Raw genomic sequence first — 17,218 nt, 5'->3', positions numbered from 1 at the left:
ATTTTTTATTGTCTTAAAGTTTTTTGCTGACAAATATGGAGTCACACTGTGAAAGCGTACAGTATATATCTTTTAGTGCACCTGTTTTTTTCTTTGAAAATCTTTATGTCATTCTCATGGGTACCAAGTCGGTGAGGGGTCTTCCACATGTGCAACCAAGATGATCTAACACCTCTTTCAGCAGGGTATTATTTTTTAGATTGGGCATTATATTCTCATTGAGATCACCCACATGTTGGCACTACCCCTTTATCAATGTCTAGTGGTACACCTGATAAATATAATTAGACATTTTCAGCCATGAGTTTTTCTACTGTTTATGGTTGAATTGAAATGGAACACGACAAATAACAGCAGTACTGGCTGCCTACTAAGGTCAATTCAAGTGAGTAGGGAATGGAAGTTGGTCTTTTCAACCTGAATTGATGCATGTCTGCTAAAACCGCCAGTTAATAAGCAGCTATACATCTATTTCCAGCAAAAGGTAGTTCGAAAATGAATAACGTCAGGTGTGCGAGTGGTGCTGCCACACATGGACATCTTTATTTGGCTTGCAGGGTGCCTGAAAGAGCAGCCTGCAGATCCACCAAAGATGTGCCAGGAGTTCAGTTTCCTCTTCTGCCCCCATTGTGACCTCATACATGGGGTGGAGCCAGCACAGGGCACATTATCGCCCTGCTGTGGCTCTGAGTAATGGTATTAAGACAGTCATATTACTGTCAAAGATATGAGAATAAAAAGTTTTGGAGCTCAGAATTTTTTAACACACTTACAATTTCAAGACATATATATTCCACCTCTCCACCATTTGCTTTCACACAGAAGTCCAAACAGAATGACACTGTGCAGATAAAGTTTTACAGTAACTTAATTCTTTGGCTCCATACTGGAAAATAAATATTATATTGTATTGGCTTCTCCAGCTGAGAACGCCCAGATTTGAGGACAATGTAATTTTTTTTAATTTAAGTACTAGAACAAGCTGTCTGCATTTGACCATCCTATCACTTTAGTCAATTCCTGTAGAATTACAACTGGCTCTCTTAATTTGGCTTCATGATGGTAACAAGGGTTCCTACCCTGAAAATTGTAGAAGCCAAATAGAAACTGGCCACAGTTGGATGACTGTGTTGACTGAATGTGGCATCTGCTATTATATGATCCACAGCTATAGAGTCAGCTACCATAGGAATAAATCAAAAGTGGATGCCGGACTGTAGATAGACAGTAATTAGTTAGACAATGTCTAGATCGACCCCAGATGTTAGACAGTCAATAGATCGACAGGTACAAAAGGTCGACAGGTACAAAAGGTCGACATGTAAGAAGGTCGACAGGTACAAATGGTCGACGGGGTCAGAAGGTCGACATGAAAATAGTCGATATGAAAATGGTAGAAGCATGATTTTTTTTTTATGTTTAGGTTTAGGGTTAGGCACTTAAGATGAGCCAGTGTCCAACATCATTCCCTACCATCCAATGTCATACCTTACCATCCAACATCATTCCCTACTATCCAAGTGGGCATGGAGGGGGAATAAATCCATGAGCCACCGTGCCTGCAGTGTGGTGAGCAAAGCCAGCCCACAAGGGGCCGAATGGCATATACGCAAAAATAAATAAGGTGTCCACCATTTTCATGTCGACCTTTTGACCATGTCTACCATTTGTACCTGTCGACCTTCTAACATGTCGACCTTTAGTGTGTCGACCTTTTGTACCTGTCGATCTTTTGTACCTGTCGATCTATTAACTGCCTAACATCTGGGGTCGATCTAGACATTGTCTATCTAATTACTGTCTATCTCTTATACCACACCCATCAAAAGCTAGGTACCTTGACACAGGTCTCACGGAAATGGTGGGGATTGGCTACACACCATAATTTTAAACATAGCAAGAAGTGCTATGCAAAAATAAAGAAAATAGGCAGGTGCACACTCTAAGCACTAAGAAAACTGATATGCATCTCTAGCCAAACATGTGCTAGCAAACCTTATTTATACCCCATGAAAATTATAAAAAAAAAAAGATAATTGTTTTGATTATCAGTATTCTAAAGCCACGTATCCACTACACGATAAATTGGATGAATTGAATGATAACGATATCATTATTGTTCATTATCCGCATTATCGTGCAGTGGATATGAAATGAACGACCAGCGATGCGTGCTCCCACTAGTCGTTGTCGTCATCTTTCATCGCCTGAACCTGCTGTCCAACCTGATGATATCTTCAGGTTGTGCAGGTTCGGGGATGAGGGAGGGTGCCAGCACTGAACAATATATCGTTCAATGTGGGTTCAATATTCACTGTGCAGTATCAGGAACGATTGAATGATACTGATTATCATTATCGTTCATTAATCGTGTAGTAAATACACAGCTTTAGAGCTTACAGATAACATAGCAGCAATTAGTAGGATAATATTGAGGATCTCATTAAAGGGACAGCCATAAAATAGCTTTATAATGAGCTACTTACTAAAGAGTTGTGCCAAAATGGACATCCCCTTTATTTATTAAGACACCATTTTTATCTCTCATAGGGAGAGATGTATAAAACCTTAGACAGATAATGTATAAAAGTTGCCTGTTGCAACCATTCAGCTACTGTATCTAGCACACTCTTTAAAATGACAGCTACAGTAGAAGCTAATTGGTTGATATTAGAGATGTGCGCGACCCCATGTTTTGGTTTTGGTTTTGGATCTGGATCTCCCCTGGTTTTGGATCTGGATTGGTTTTGCCAAAACCCCACCTCCGTGTTTTGTTTTCTTGTTTTGGTTTTGGATCTAGATTTATTCTTAAAAAAAAAAACAGCTAAAATCACATAAAATGGGCCTTTTTTGTTCCTACAGTATTAATAACCTCAATAACATTTATTTCCACTCTTTTCCAGTCAATTTTGACCTCCTCACAGCTCACAATATTGATTTTTTCATTTTGTTTAGGCCCAAAATTTGCACCAAGATAGCTGGCTGACTAAGATAAGCTGCAGCAGTGGACGGCACAAACACATGGCAGTTCAACTTCAAACATGGCACATCAGGAAACACTTTTATTATTCAAGAGAGGCCTGAGGGAGTTGGCGTATGTATGTAGTTGAAGGTAGGGCAGGGACAGGAAGGGTTGATTGGTAGTAAATTTTATTTCGTTTTTTGATTCAAAAGAAAATTTAAGAGGGTGAAGGAGAGGGGAGGAGGCATTTACAAAAAAAATGTGATACAGTACATTTACATCAGTCCTTGCCAAAGAAGAATCTTTGAGCATGGCTGCTGCTGCTGGGAGTTAATTCTCTCATCCCAGAAGGTGACCAGGTAGAGTGCTTTCTAAATAAAAAATAAACAATTGACTTAAATAATCCTTTGCAAACATTCTGTTCTGTAATGGAATTTCCCAAACAGTACAGGGACATTAATAAAAACAGAGTTAGTTAGTGTCCTTCAAATTGCCATTGTTCCCACTGTCCACTTCTTAGATATGTGAATATGTTAGATTGTAGAAGGCCAAAAATTGGGTGGAGCACACATCGCTGATTGATCAAGCATGGTGACTGGATTAGTGTCATAAGGAAGAGGAGGCTGCAAACTGGGTGTCATGTTATGAGTTGGCCATATGGGGTATGTTGCTGTTAAGGGATCAGGCTGGTTATCAGTGGACACATTATTATAGTTCTTATTTTGGGTTGCCATGTCCTGTAGGGTGTTTACCAACAGACAGAGACTACCTACCTATGAGCTCAGGCATAGACACTTCCTGAGGAACAGAGCTCTGTTCTCTGGATGGAAGCCAAATAGGTGGGAGTCCCTGTAACAACATCTGAAGCTCTTATCTCCCCACATCATCTATTATAGATGAAAAAAAAATGTCATAGGGGACATCTAGCTCCTCTTTCTGTACCCTGCTCACCCTTTTTGGATAGGAAGTCCAGGATGGATGGTTTGGAAGAAGAAGGCTTAGCAACAGATGGGGATGGTCATTATCAAGACCTGGTCCCCCCAATGGGTGTAGTCTGGGAGGTATTGGTTGGCATGCAGGCAGACGAATAACAAAGGCCTCCATGTTGTCTGTGCTTACTATTCCATATTTCAGTTTGCAATTCAGGTAGGAATAAAGTCAGCTACAGAACACAGTGACAGAATCACTGGATGTCTTTGTGCATTCAAGCCAAATACGATCCATGAATTCCTAAACAGATTCCGGACAGATGAATCCTTTGGTTGTAATAATCTTTGTTAATTCCTGGCAAAGGTGGGTGTTATAGCCAGACACTTTGAAGGCTGTAACTTTAAACTGCTTTATAGAAAACATGTGAATGAAACCTTTCTACACTGCAGAACATGAAGGAGAAATCCCTTGAAGTTCAGCACCTAGAGAATCTTTTTTCATGTTCTCTGAGGCCTCTCCTGATTTTTGTTTTACGTTTTTGAATAGAACAGTTTTAGAATTTAGGATGTCTACTCTATATAGGTTTGTTAATAGATATAGACTTTAGTTTTTTAAAGCATATAACTTTATAAGCTGTTAGGATAACATTTTTGCTATGTTTAAGACAAAAAAAAACAACTTTCTGTAACCCAATAACTTAAAAAAAACCTGTGCACCTACGCCGAAGACAGTGACAGCCAGGTGTGGCTGACATGCACACAATAAAAATTGTTTATTTATTATTTTGGGCAGCAGCCCCTTGACAGACAGGGGCAGAGCACCCCTGCGCACCTACGCTGATGACAGTGACAGACAGGTGTGGCTGATATGCACACAAAGAAAAATTTACAAAAAAAAGATGTGACCGGACGCCTTTCGCCTAGGCCGTCCCTGGTCACGGGTTAGCGCTTTTGGACTCCCACTCACCGTCAGTGACTGCCTGTCACTGACTCCGCCCACTGCGCCGTGAGCATTTAACGAAGCTGACACCACCAAGCTCCTTTCAGCGGCGCCTGGAACCGCTTCCGCTGTGTATGCTGGACGCACTGCGGCCACACCTCCTGGTTGGTGTCAGCTGGTTTCTCCCTGGCCCCTCACAATGGACCAAGCTCTGCACAGTAGCTGACCAAGGGCCTGAGCTTGGAGACACTTGGGCTCACTCCAGAACAGCTTGAGAATGGAATAGCATTTGGCACAATTCTGTCAGGCACAGGATGTAGATGCATAGAGGGAAAAGGTGTTTATTGCTCAATAGTCTTGAAAAAGACTCCGACTTCTGGGTGAAGGGATTTACAGCATACAGGTGATACAAACAGCAGACATCCACAAAGGATCCACAAGGAATATATACATTTCAGAGCCCACAAGCCCTTCTTTTATGCTGCCTAAGGACACAGTGCCACAGGGGGTAAGTCTGCCCTGTAGTCCCTAACCAATCAATTTAAGTGCATGAGCTGTGCATGTGCTAGCCACATGCACATTTAACATTGTCCCTTATGGCAAGGGGGAGTGGTGACTCCCCTGTGCCTGGGCTCAATGGCTCTGCTACATCTCGATACAGCCTGGGAAGATAAGGATCTCCCTCCAAAAACAGACTTCCAGGAATCTGCTAAGGGACCAAGCTTGCTACTCTTGCCCGAATCTGAGCTCCAGATGTGGGCAAGCAGGGTCCCTGGGCACAGTTTCTTGGCCATGGAGGAAAGTCCAATTGGAGCTCGCTGAAAATTCTTAGCTGGCTGCATTATCCAGCTCCCTATGCACCACCTCATCCCACTTTCAGGCATGAGGCCGCATAGGAGGACACTTTATTTCCCTGGATGGGGAAGGAAGATCCAGCAGCCTGCTGAGGACTCTGAATCCCCCTGGCCATCCAGGGAAATCACAGGTATGTGCACTTTACATTTTAAAATACATTGCATGTTATAATACATTTATGTACACTTAAATATTTTTATTTAAGTATGTGTAGTGTGTGCTTTTAAACATTGTGTCCAGTTCTCTGTGCTGGGCATTACTAAATCAGCCCTGCAGTGCTGGGATACTAGGAGCTGAGCTCTCAGTCCCCAGTACCGGGCTCTTAGCTCTGCATCTTGGGACCATGCCCTGGCTGCAGCAGCTGTGCCTATTTCAGCAGCGCTAAGCTGCTGCTCCCTACTTGCCACCCTCGGGCACCAGGAGGCAGCGCTCCTGACCCCCAGTGCACGGCTACCTGAGTCTCCCCCTCGGTGCAGAGAAATGAGGGTTAAACTGCTGGCTATGCTGCCCGATGAGACTGGAGAGCTGGGAGCTAGGCTCCCTGCATCCAGGGGTCAGTGCGCCGCATTTATCTGGGAGGCTGGGTCGCTGGAGCACCTGGAGCCTCCGCTCCTGGTCTCTAGCTTGGAGCCGCAGAGTGTCTCCTTTGCCCCTGCCCTTCCCCGGTGTGGCACACCAGGGGTTAAGTCCCTGTGCTGTCACAGCGGCTTGTGCCTTTGCAGTCCGGGACGAGCTTGTCCTGGCTGCAAAGGCTTCCTGCCACTCTGGAGTGCTGGCAGGCTTGGAGCCCTGCTCCCATCCCCAGCAGTCAGTGGCCAGTGTACAGTCGGAGCGCCAGGAGCAGAGATCCCTGCCTCTGGCTGGAAGCACTGAGTGGCTCCATTGTTCTCCCCCCCGTGTGGCACACCGGGGGTTAACGCTAAGCGTCACGGCCACCGGAGACAGTTTCCGGCAGCAGCAGCGCTAAGAGCCGGCCCCCAGCATGCACACACTTTGCTGCCATGTCCCTGGACCTGGACCGCGGCAGCTATGCAGACCTACCCGGCGGTAGCGCCGGCAGCATTAAACATATGGCGCCTAGCGCCTACAACAAAAGAAGATGCCGCCGGGTACGGAGGTTAACCCCTTCAGTGCCGCGGCGGCCATTACCACGTGGGGAGGGCGGGAGGCGTTGGCAGCGGGACTGGGACTGGGCCACAAAAGACAATATATTTTTATATTTTCATCCCCACAACTTGGGCCCAGAGCACAGATTAACCACGACCGGAGTCAGGCAGCACTAGGTTACAACTTGTGTTGCTGGCTGGATCTTGTGCAGTACTGTGGTTAAGCCTAACACGCACACACACAGAAAAATAGAAAAGACACTTTGATTGATTTTTTTTTTTAGCATGACTGGAGTCTGGCAGCACTAGGTTACAACTTGCGTTGCTGGCTGGATCTTGTGCGGTACTGCGGTTAAGCCCAACTCGCACGTACACACACACACACAGAAAAATATAAAAGACACTGGCTCTCATTCAGAGGCACCCGCAAAATGCGAGCGCTCGTTCTGAATGTAGGTGGCCGCTTGTATTTTGAAGTGCGGCCTCCTGGTCGCTAGCTAAGATGTGGGTTACCACCCACAGCTTTAGCACTGACCAGGTGGATGGTCGCGATGGTCAAGACCATTGCGACCATCGGGCTTGCGACGAGACCCTAAGGTTGGGTCTCAGCAAATGCAAGCCCCAGGGAGCTTCCTGCTCTGATCGAGCAGGAAGCTCCCCACTGACATTACTGCTGATGTCAGTGTGGCTGCCCACAAAATGGCAGGCGTTCCTTAAGGAACGCCTCTGTTTGTGAAACCACCCCCTCGCCATGCCTACAAAATGGGGCAAGCTGTCGATCAACATCGACAGCCACCCCTTTTGTAGTGAGCTCCGGAGCGAGAGAATTTCTCTCTCGCTCCGGGGCTTGCTCACGCGCAGTGCGGCCGCTGCACATGTGCAGGGCCTAAACATTGACCCGCTTGCGAGCGCTCAGTGCTTGCGAGCGGGTCTGAATGAGGTCCACTTTGATTTTTTTTTTTACTATATATATATATTTTTTTAGTCCAGAACTTGGGCCCAGATGGACACAACACCAGCCCAGATGTATCTGCAGTTCTGCACCAGCCCAGATGGACACAGCAGACAGCAAAGCACCAGCCCAGAATAGATCAGCACCATCAGCCCAGGACACAGCAGACAGTATAGACAGCCCAGATGGATCAGCAACAGCCCTGATGGACACAGCAGACAGCACCGGCCCAGAATGGATCAGCACCAGCACAGGACACAGCAGACAGACAGCACCAGCACCTCTCCCAGCCCTACACTACCCACCCTCCCTGTTCATTCTCCACAGCCAGAGTGAAATGGCGTCCGTCGTGTGGTCACTTATATACTACATTGATCATAGAGGCGAAAGCTCATGAATCGCGAGATTTCATACTCTATAGTTTTGCCTCGGTTCAGGTCCGAGTCAGGCGGGGAAAATCGAGCTTGCTTGGATCCGACTCGGATCTGCTAAATTCAGGTGAGTTCGGATCTCTGAAATCTGAACCCACTCATCTCTAGTTGATATAGGCAACTTTTCCAATGAAGGGACATCATGAGTAGATTCTGGTAAGAAAAAAGCAGCACAATGCAGTGACAACAAAGATCTCTAGAAAGAGGAGGACAGGGTCCCAGTACCTATTAAACATCAAATTACTCCATGGGGGATATCTCAGTACCTTAGTTGGAGGATGCTTAACAAATAGGTCCCCTGTTGGGATAATTAGGACCAGATTGCATGTATTAGGAAAATTGGCTCTAATAGTGCCCAGATGGCTGACAGTCTTTGTACACAATCCTGGATCAACAGTGCGATCCCTAATTTGGAGGACACAGTTTCCAAAGATGCCATTTATTTGAACATTGTGCAGGTATTTTATTAGTTTGGCTACATTTTAAGTTTTGGCTGTGCAAGTTCTAGTAGGATTATCTTTAAGATAAAATCAATTATTGGATACATTAATATAATAGTAAGTATCTTCAGATGGATTAGTCAAGGTGTTATCATATTAAAAGGTTTGCTGGCGGGCCAGCACTAAATCAACACCGCTGAGTCCTGGGCCCCCCTCTATGGTTCTGACTGGACTGACCCACCTTGTGTGCGTGACTGGGATCAGGGGGGGCTACAGAGACAGATCGGGCACCATTGCAGCCACACCCCTTGCACCTACTGGAGTTACACCACTGATTGCATGCATGTTAGCACAGAGTGGGGTCCTTTTCAGGATCAATAGAATAGGATTAAAGGCGAGGACAATGGAAATAAATAAAGGTTGCTGGTGTACTTCAGGGTCCAGTCTTCAACCCAGGCAACGCCGGGTATCCCATCTAGTTTTTAATATTCTTTTAAATATACTGTATGCACATCTTTTGTTTCTTCAATATTGCCATGTCTAAGAAAATATGGTGTTGTTTGAATAACGGAATGAAATTCTTTTAAGAACACTGAAACTCTGGAAGTCTTTTTTTACATTAGTCTGCATTTGTGGCATGACACTAATTTTTAGTCCCTGGATACCGATTCTGCCGCATATGGTATCTTAATATCGGCTCTGGAATGAAACACACACAATATTGTTTGAGTGAATGACTCACGGGCTGGCTGGAACAGGGTTTTGGCTTACATGATCTCACATATTGTACAATTGCTGCACTGCAGATTATTGCTATAGACTGGGAAAACATATTTTGAATGGAACTAGAAGCCTTTGTTTCTATATTTAATGAAAATGTTAGGAACAAAAAAATAAAATAATTTAAATATTGAGTACTTGAATCAGATTTAGCCTCAACTGTGCACACAAACAAGCCTAATTCATCTTCTGTATAACTATTTACTAATACTATTATGCAAATTAGCTGTGCATTAGATAGGAAACAAATATTTGAGCATGGTGCATGCAGTTTTTCAATGCTACATTTATTCATTAGCAGATATATGGCTAGTTATACTGTGGTGTCTATCGAATAACTGGATATGAATTGAATGCTCTCTGGTGACCACCCCACCCCAAACCTTCCCCCGAACAAAACACCAGCAAAAGTAGACAAACAGTGGTAAGAAAATGGTTTTATGTGCTGTATTTAGGAGAAATAGTTAGTACAGCCTATTGTATGCCAAAGCAAGTGAATGGCCATTTAGGTTCAGGTGTATTTTCCTGGCTGTTGACAATCATCCCTCCTGAAGTTCTCAAATTCAACAATTGTAGTAATTAGTTTAGATGAATAATTTGACATTGACAGAACCTGTGTATTCCAATATTGGATTCTGGGATCTCTGAAAGTTTTCTGGTTATAAAAATGAAATCCTGGGTATTATGGGATTCTGACCACACTGATGACTCAACCAGGGGCAGTGGACAGAGCCAGTTTAGGTGCTCCCAGTCTATTCGATAGCGTGTTGTCCATTCCTCTACCAGTGGCCTGCAGTAGAAGACTTAAAGCCCCGTAGAGCGGGATTTACTACTCATTGCATCTTGGATGTGGTACATCCTGCCACTAATAGCATACATAGTGGGATTAATAACAGTACAGTACCTAGTATTGTGTTTAATTTTGCAAAGGACAGCTCTTCCAAAAAGAGCATGCTTGCTGTAGGAGACACTGGGTGGGATCAAATTAGATCACAGGTTCACAAACTCGGTCCTCAGGACCCCAAACAGTGCATATTTTCCAGGTCTCCTCACATAATCGCAGTGAAATAATTAGCTCCACCTGTGGATCTTTTAAAATGTGTCAATGAGTAATGAGTACACCTGTGCACCTGCTGGGTGACCAGGAAAACATGAACTGTGTGGGGTCCTGAGGACCGAGTTTGAGAACCACTGGATTAGATCATTCTCTCTGAAGAATGCAGAAAGAAGCCTATAGGATACTATTAGACAAAATGCCCAATTTCATGGAGATACAGATGTAACCGAACAGCGTTTGACTCAGTATAGGACAGAGATACACAGAAATGCGTAGATTCACTTCTGAGCTGTCTGCAAAAACTCACCATTTGTGTTCCTGAATAGAGATCCATTTGTCTCAGGACTAGTCCCTAATCTGAGAAGGCATATTCTATGTTTATGAAAAATCTGAAGTCTTGATTATGTATAATCTAGGGATGGCCACCAATCATCAATGGTTAACCACTGACAACCGATGATTTTGCCATCAATGGCGGAGATGTAATGGTTCTCTGCCATCGATGGCACAGAGTCCCACAATGGTTTTTTTCCATCCTTGGCCCTGGGACTTGAAGCATACAGTATCTCAGACCAGAGTGCAACCGATGTAGCCCCACCCCCAAATCTGATTACCTACTGCCCAATAGAGCAGGGCTGACCATCGATGGGTGAGAACATCGATGGTTTAATGCTGATGGTTAAACACCATCAAGGCTAGCCACCAAAGGTCCCATTGATGGTTAACCAAAAATAGCCATCCCTAGTCTAAACCACCTTGGTCCATATTCACAAGGTCCAAAGCCTCCATTGGTCCTTATGATGCACTTTTGTAGACTACTGATCACCCCATTCAGACTGGGTCTGTGGTTGATTCCCTTGAACAGGATCCCAGTGCATGTTCCTCCATAGTTTGAGCCAAGCAAGCAATTATCTACAGTATAAGCATTGAGACTTTTAAGAGCAGGTAGCCGGAGGATTGTGGGTACTGTATCTCCCTGGACTCCACCATGAAAACATTCTTGAAGTTGCAGTAATCAGATACTGAATTATTGTCCGCTATAACTTCAATAAAAATCTTAATGAGGCCAGATTTGCATTTAGGGGAAGTACTTCAAAACTGAACAGAGGATATAAGAAAAAACACAGTGTTATGGGAGGAAATATTGTAGTAAAATAACTGGGTTAGAGAGATTTCGTACAGGAGGAAATTATTTCAGTAGGCAGTAATACGGTATTTGCTATTTGATAGGTATTCCGAGGCTTTGGGAATATTGGTTTGTAATTATTTTTCTAGTGGCTAGAACAGACTCAGGGCCTACAGGCTCTAATAATGACAATTCAGCCCTGAAAATGTACTTCTATAATCTCCTATAATATATTTTTTTCCAATTTATGTGTAATTCCCTCTATACTGTATACTGATTTTTTTGTTCTGTTATCTTTGCAGTTTGCACTGTACTTTTGTATGCACTTTATACAAGGACTTTAAGTCCTTGTATCATCCTATAAATACAGGATAATAATAATCATTTATAGCACTGGAGCAGTTCCTGGGTATGTATGTAGTTGGGTTGGGTACGAGATGGCGGTGCTGAGGAAGCTGGCGGTCAGAATCCTGATGCCGGTATCCCAACAGGGTTAGGATATCGACACCTGTTGGTAAGTATTCTAACCCTGCCCATACCCCAACCCCTCACCCTAACCCTCCCTCCCCTAGTGCCTAAACCTAACCTCCCCATAGTGCCTAAACCTAACCACCCCTAGTGCCTAACCCTAACCCTTACCCCCTAGTGCTTAAACATAACCTCCCATAGTGCCTAAACCTAACCTCCCCCTAAGTGCCTAAACCTAACCTCCCCTTGTGCCTAAACCTAACTTCCCCTAGTGCCTAAACCTAACCTCCCCCTAGTGCCTAACCTCCCCCTAGTGCCTAAAACTATCCACCCCTAGTGCCTAAACTTAACCTCCCCCTAGTGCCTAAACTTAACCACCTCTATTGCCTTTCCCAAACCCTTACCCCCTAGTGCTTAAACCTAACCTCCCCTAGTGCCTAAACCTAGCCCTTACTCCCTAGTGCTTAAACCTAACCTCCCTTAGTGCCTAAACCTAACCTCCCCCTAGTGCCTAAACCTAACCTTCCCTAGTGCGTAGCCCTAACCCTTACCCCCTATTGCTTAATCCTAACCTTCCCCTAGTGCCTTAACCTAACCTCCCCCTAGTGCCTAAACCTAACCTCCCCTAGTACCTAACCCTAACCCTTACCCCCTAGTGCCTAACCTAACCTTCCCTAGTGTCTAACCCTAACCCTTACCCCCTAGTGCCTAACCCTAACCTCCCCCTAGTACCTAAACCTAATCCTCCCCATTGTTGCCTAATAACCCTTCCCCCTAGTGCCTATCCCTAACCCTCCCCCTAGTTCCTAACCCAAACCCCTAACCCTCCCCTTAACTCCACTACTTACTGTCTGGATGCTGCACCGGAACAAAACAAAAAAAACAGATAGTGAGGGAGGTAGAGAACGTACATTATATTGGATTGCCTATCGAGTCTATCTATCGGTGTACAGGATACACTACTACTACTATCTCATGCACCATGATGTCATCATTCTATACAAAGGATAAAATGACCATGCCTCTAAAATAACTAAGCAGATTTTTGTCTGTTGGTGTTAATATGATTCGAGACTGAAGGGCATGTCAAGTAAATGTGAGGGAATGCTCTTTATCAGACACATGTCATATACAAGATGTTATGTTTCAGAGGCTACACAAGTTCTGTTGGAAATGCATCAAATCCCATCTATACTAATATTAATATTATAAAAATGTTGTGTCTGTCTGTTTGTTCCACATTGGTGCAAAAACTACTGAACCTATATTCCTAAAAATTGCATTATTGTGCAGTGGAAACACCTGGAAATAACCTGCACTTTGTTTCATTTCAATCAGTCAAGTTAAAGCTGAGCAATAACAAAAAACAAAATGTATTAACATCACCAATGACAGAGTTAGGTGTGGCACCATGCGTGTGGCTGGTAAGGGTTGGGTGAGAGGTGCTTTGGGCCTGCAGTCACTTGACTAGGCTAGGCTACACAGTGCCACTGTCACTGGTGGTTGAAGGCACTGCTGCCACCAGTCTGTATAGCTCATTGTTATGTAAGCCACTCCTGCAACAGGGCCCCTATGCAAAGCAATACAGCTAGAACACCTCAAATAAAAAACTGTTTTGGCAGAAGTGACTTCATCGTGGGTGAAACCACGGGCAACTGCTAGATTTTATATAAGACAATAAGCATGGAGTGTCATGACACCACGCCCCAGTCTGCACTTAGATGCATCAACCTGACGGAGGTGGGTGGTTGTGACATGGGTTTTACTGCTGCCACCACAAAGAGTATTAGAATAGCGCTCTTGTGATCGCCAGATACTTAAATCTTACTTAATATTCCACAAATAATAACAAAAATGTAGCATCGGCCTCTCCAGGCCGTGAATTCATTAGAACACAGATACATTTTTAGGATTTATTGAGAAAATAACTCCAGGGTTAAATTACAAGTAAAAACAGGTAAATAAACAATTCATATAGATATAAATGCACAGATTGATTTCAAATAAAAGAAAATGATACAAAGTCAGAATTCTAAGTCATCCCACTCTGAGGTCTTAGGAGTTCTGTGTGGAGGAAGACCACCGTAGATGGGGAGCACTCCGGGCACAAGGCTACCCAACCATGAAATGTGGGTGGCTGGGTCTTATGGTTCCACAACCACCCTCTCCCCAGCTGCCCCCACCCTTTTCAGGCTCAAAAGGACTGGCCCTTTGTTCTCCTAAGCTCTGTGTATATGTAAATTAGCATAGCGACAGGAACCTAAACCTCATATAACTTTCTGGGCTTTGAAGATATTTTATTGTAGGAAGACTGATAAGCTAAGGTGGAAAAAAGACATTCTAGTTACCTGGGTGTCTGTGCATCAGGCTTTGCACAATGGCCACCTAGGGTGAAGAGCAAACAATACATCCATGAAGCTTTTGTCTTCAAAGACTAGATAGCACCTGGACACTTGGTTCTGAGTAGCTGATGCAACCCTGTTTTGACATACTGTATATTTTAGGGGGGAATCAGTATGAAATTCTCCCCCCTAACCCTAAAACTCCCATAGGTGTCCCGATCCCTAACCTCCCCCGGGCCTGCATAACCCTAACCCCCCCTTCCCCTAGCCTAACCCTAAACCTCCCAGGGGGGTGCCTAACTCTATGTCCCTCCGGGAGCCCCTAACCTAATGGCCACCGCCCAGCTTACCTTTGATTGGTATGCCGGGCGTCAGGCTCCCGGCATAGGTACAATTACAGGTGTCGGGATGTCGCCTGTCATTAGAAACCTGCCGGGAATAGACAGTCAGGAAGCTGGCGGTCGGCATTTTGACCATCGGCTTTCTGACTGCGTCCCTTTAGGGGAACTATAATAACACACATCACTCTCATGGTCAGGTTGTTGTTCATGGTACCATGAGCACACTTTACCAAGGTCACACAGAATACATACAGTCATGATATGTGGTTTTGATGAATCGCCGTAATCCATGGTGATGGTCACATGGAGTATTCACACAGTGCAGAGGTTAAAAAAATGCATTTGGTGAAAATTATGGTACAAACCAAGGGTCAAAAAAACATGTAAGTGCCAAGGAAGATCCATGCAGGCTGGCTCCTTGTTTGCTGACAAATGTATCCCTTAAACACTGTGAGTATGATGCTATTTTATTATTATTAATTAATTTAAAATTAAATAAAAAATTAAATTAAAATTAAATTAATTTTTAAATTTTTTCAATTTGATGTAATTTGCACTCAAAAAAGCATGTATCCAACTTTGCATAAGTAGCATACTGTATGCACCAGGTCAACGTCAGGCATGTGCTCACACACATAAACTTACACACAGCCAACTCATAAGCACAAGAAAGGTTTTTAACATTTGCTTAGACAGGTAGAAATGCATTCTTTATTCAATTGTATATGACAGAAAAAAAGGGTATATGTAATAGAGTACGAGTTCTGTGAACTGGCGACCTCCATGATTAAGGCTGAAGACTTAAATTACTGGTGCTTTAAATCTACAGCCTTAAGGACCAAGATTACGCTTTGTTCACATAACTCACACTCATAGAATATATATGCAATCACTGAAAAATGGAAGTTTAGAAGTAAATTTGCAACCAGGCAATCAGAAGCGGTTTGTACTAGAGAAGTGCGGTTCGGTATTCCTGAAAAATGGACACAACTGAACTAAAGGGTTCCCCAGTCGAATCGAGCCCCTGGTTGGATCATTTTTGGGGTTCTGAGCAGTGGCGTCTCCAGAGGTGGGGATGCTGAGCAGTCCAAAAATCAAATAGGAGAGCCACACCAACTGCAAGTGAGTCCTGGCCAGCGATGTTTGGCATCATTTGGAAGGGCAGTTGGTGCAGTATTTGCCCCACCTCTAGAGACACCACTGATTCAGAGTAGAACCAAGTACCGGCTCGGGTCTGCTGTAAATTCAGAACTCAGATTTGAAATCTGAATCTCGGATTTTGGATTGCATTTACGCAGGTCAAAATTACATGATATTAGTTGTTTTCATTCATTTTAAAGAAAACCAAAACCGAATCTGAACCAAAACATTAGAGGGTGGTTTTCCCAAAAGCAAAATAAATACCAAAATATGGGGGTTCGCACACATCTCTAACTACAATACTGGAAAACCTCCACCACCACCATCATCATCATCATCATCATCATCATCATCATCATCATCATCATCATATGTTTGTACTAGCTCTCAGACACTTGCCATTGATAGAGCTACTGAAAGGCATATATGCAGCTCCATGAAGGTCTGTCTTTGTTAGGTGAACACACCCTTACTGGCCTTACTGGGTTGGGTACAGGATGCCGGTGCTTGGGATCTCAGTGGATAGAACTCTGATGCTGGCATCCTGACATGGTTAGGATACCAACACCTGTCAGTCAGTATCCTAACCCTCCCCCTGTCCATAACACTGACCCTACCCCTAACCCTCCCACCCTGGTGCCTAAACCTACCCTCCCCCTCTCCACACCCTAAACCTAACCCTCCCCCTAGTGCCTAACCCTCCCTCTAGTGCCTATCCCTCCCCCTAACCCAGCTACTTACCTTCGGGATGCCAGTGCCGAGATTCTGACAGATGTCGGGATTCCGGGACCAGCATTCTGAGCGCCAAAAATCCCCGCGGTCAGTATTATGACCACATACGCATACCCCCTTACTATGCTCTATGTTAGACCACTCTTCCCGCCAGTGGCAAGAAGATGCAAGCATCAGATGCAAAAAATCTGCATGCACCTATATGCATGATGATAATGTTGTGGGAAATATCTTTATACATTAGTGGATTCATGTTATGTAATTAAGGACACTTCCAACTCATCACCAGGACCTATGGCTTTTTATAAAATAGTGCCAGATAAGTAAGTGTTAAACCTGGAAATCTGGAATCACTGCTATTTTGTTTCACAACTATGTTATTGAGTTCATTCCGTCACTTTACTTTCTCGTTATTTAAATTGTAAACTGGAAAAGTGCTTCACAATCTCCGCTCTTAAGAATGCATTTAGAATCCCACATACAGTATATTTTAGAATATTTAATGTCTGTTCTATCTATCACGGTCTCAGTACCCTGCTGAGACACGGCAAAACTCATTTTTAAATTTTATTGAAGATGTATTTTTAGTGTAGTAAAGACGGTAACATATTGCTATC

Source organism: Taudactylus pleione, unplaced genomic scaffold (assembly GCF_031769625.1).
Source record: "Taudactylus pleione unplaced genomic scaffold, aTauple2 ptg000321l, whole genome shotgun sequence".
Lineage (NCBI taxonomy): Eukaryota > Metazoa > Chordata > Amphibia > Anura > Myobatrachidae > Taudactylus > Taudactylus pleione.
The sequence above is the reverse complement of the archived record's forward strand: the minus strand, read 5'-3'. Positions refer to the sequence as shown.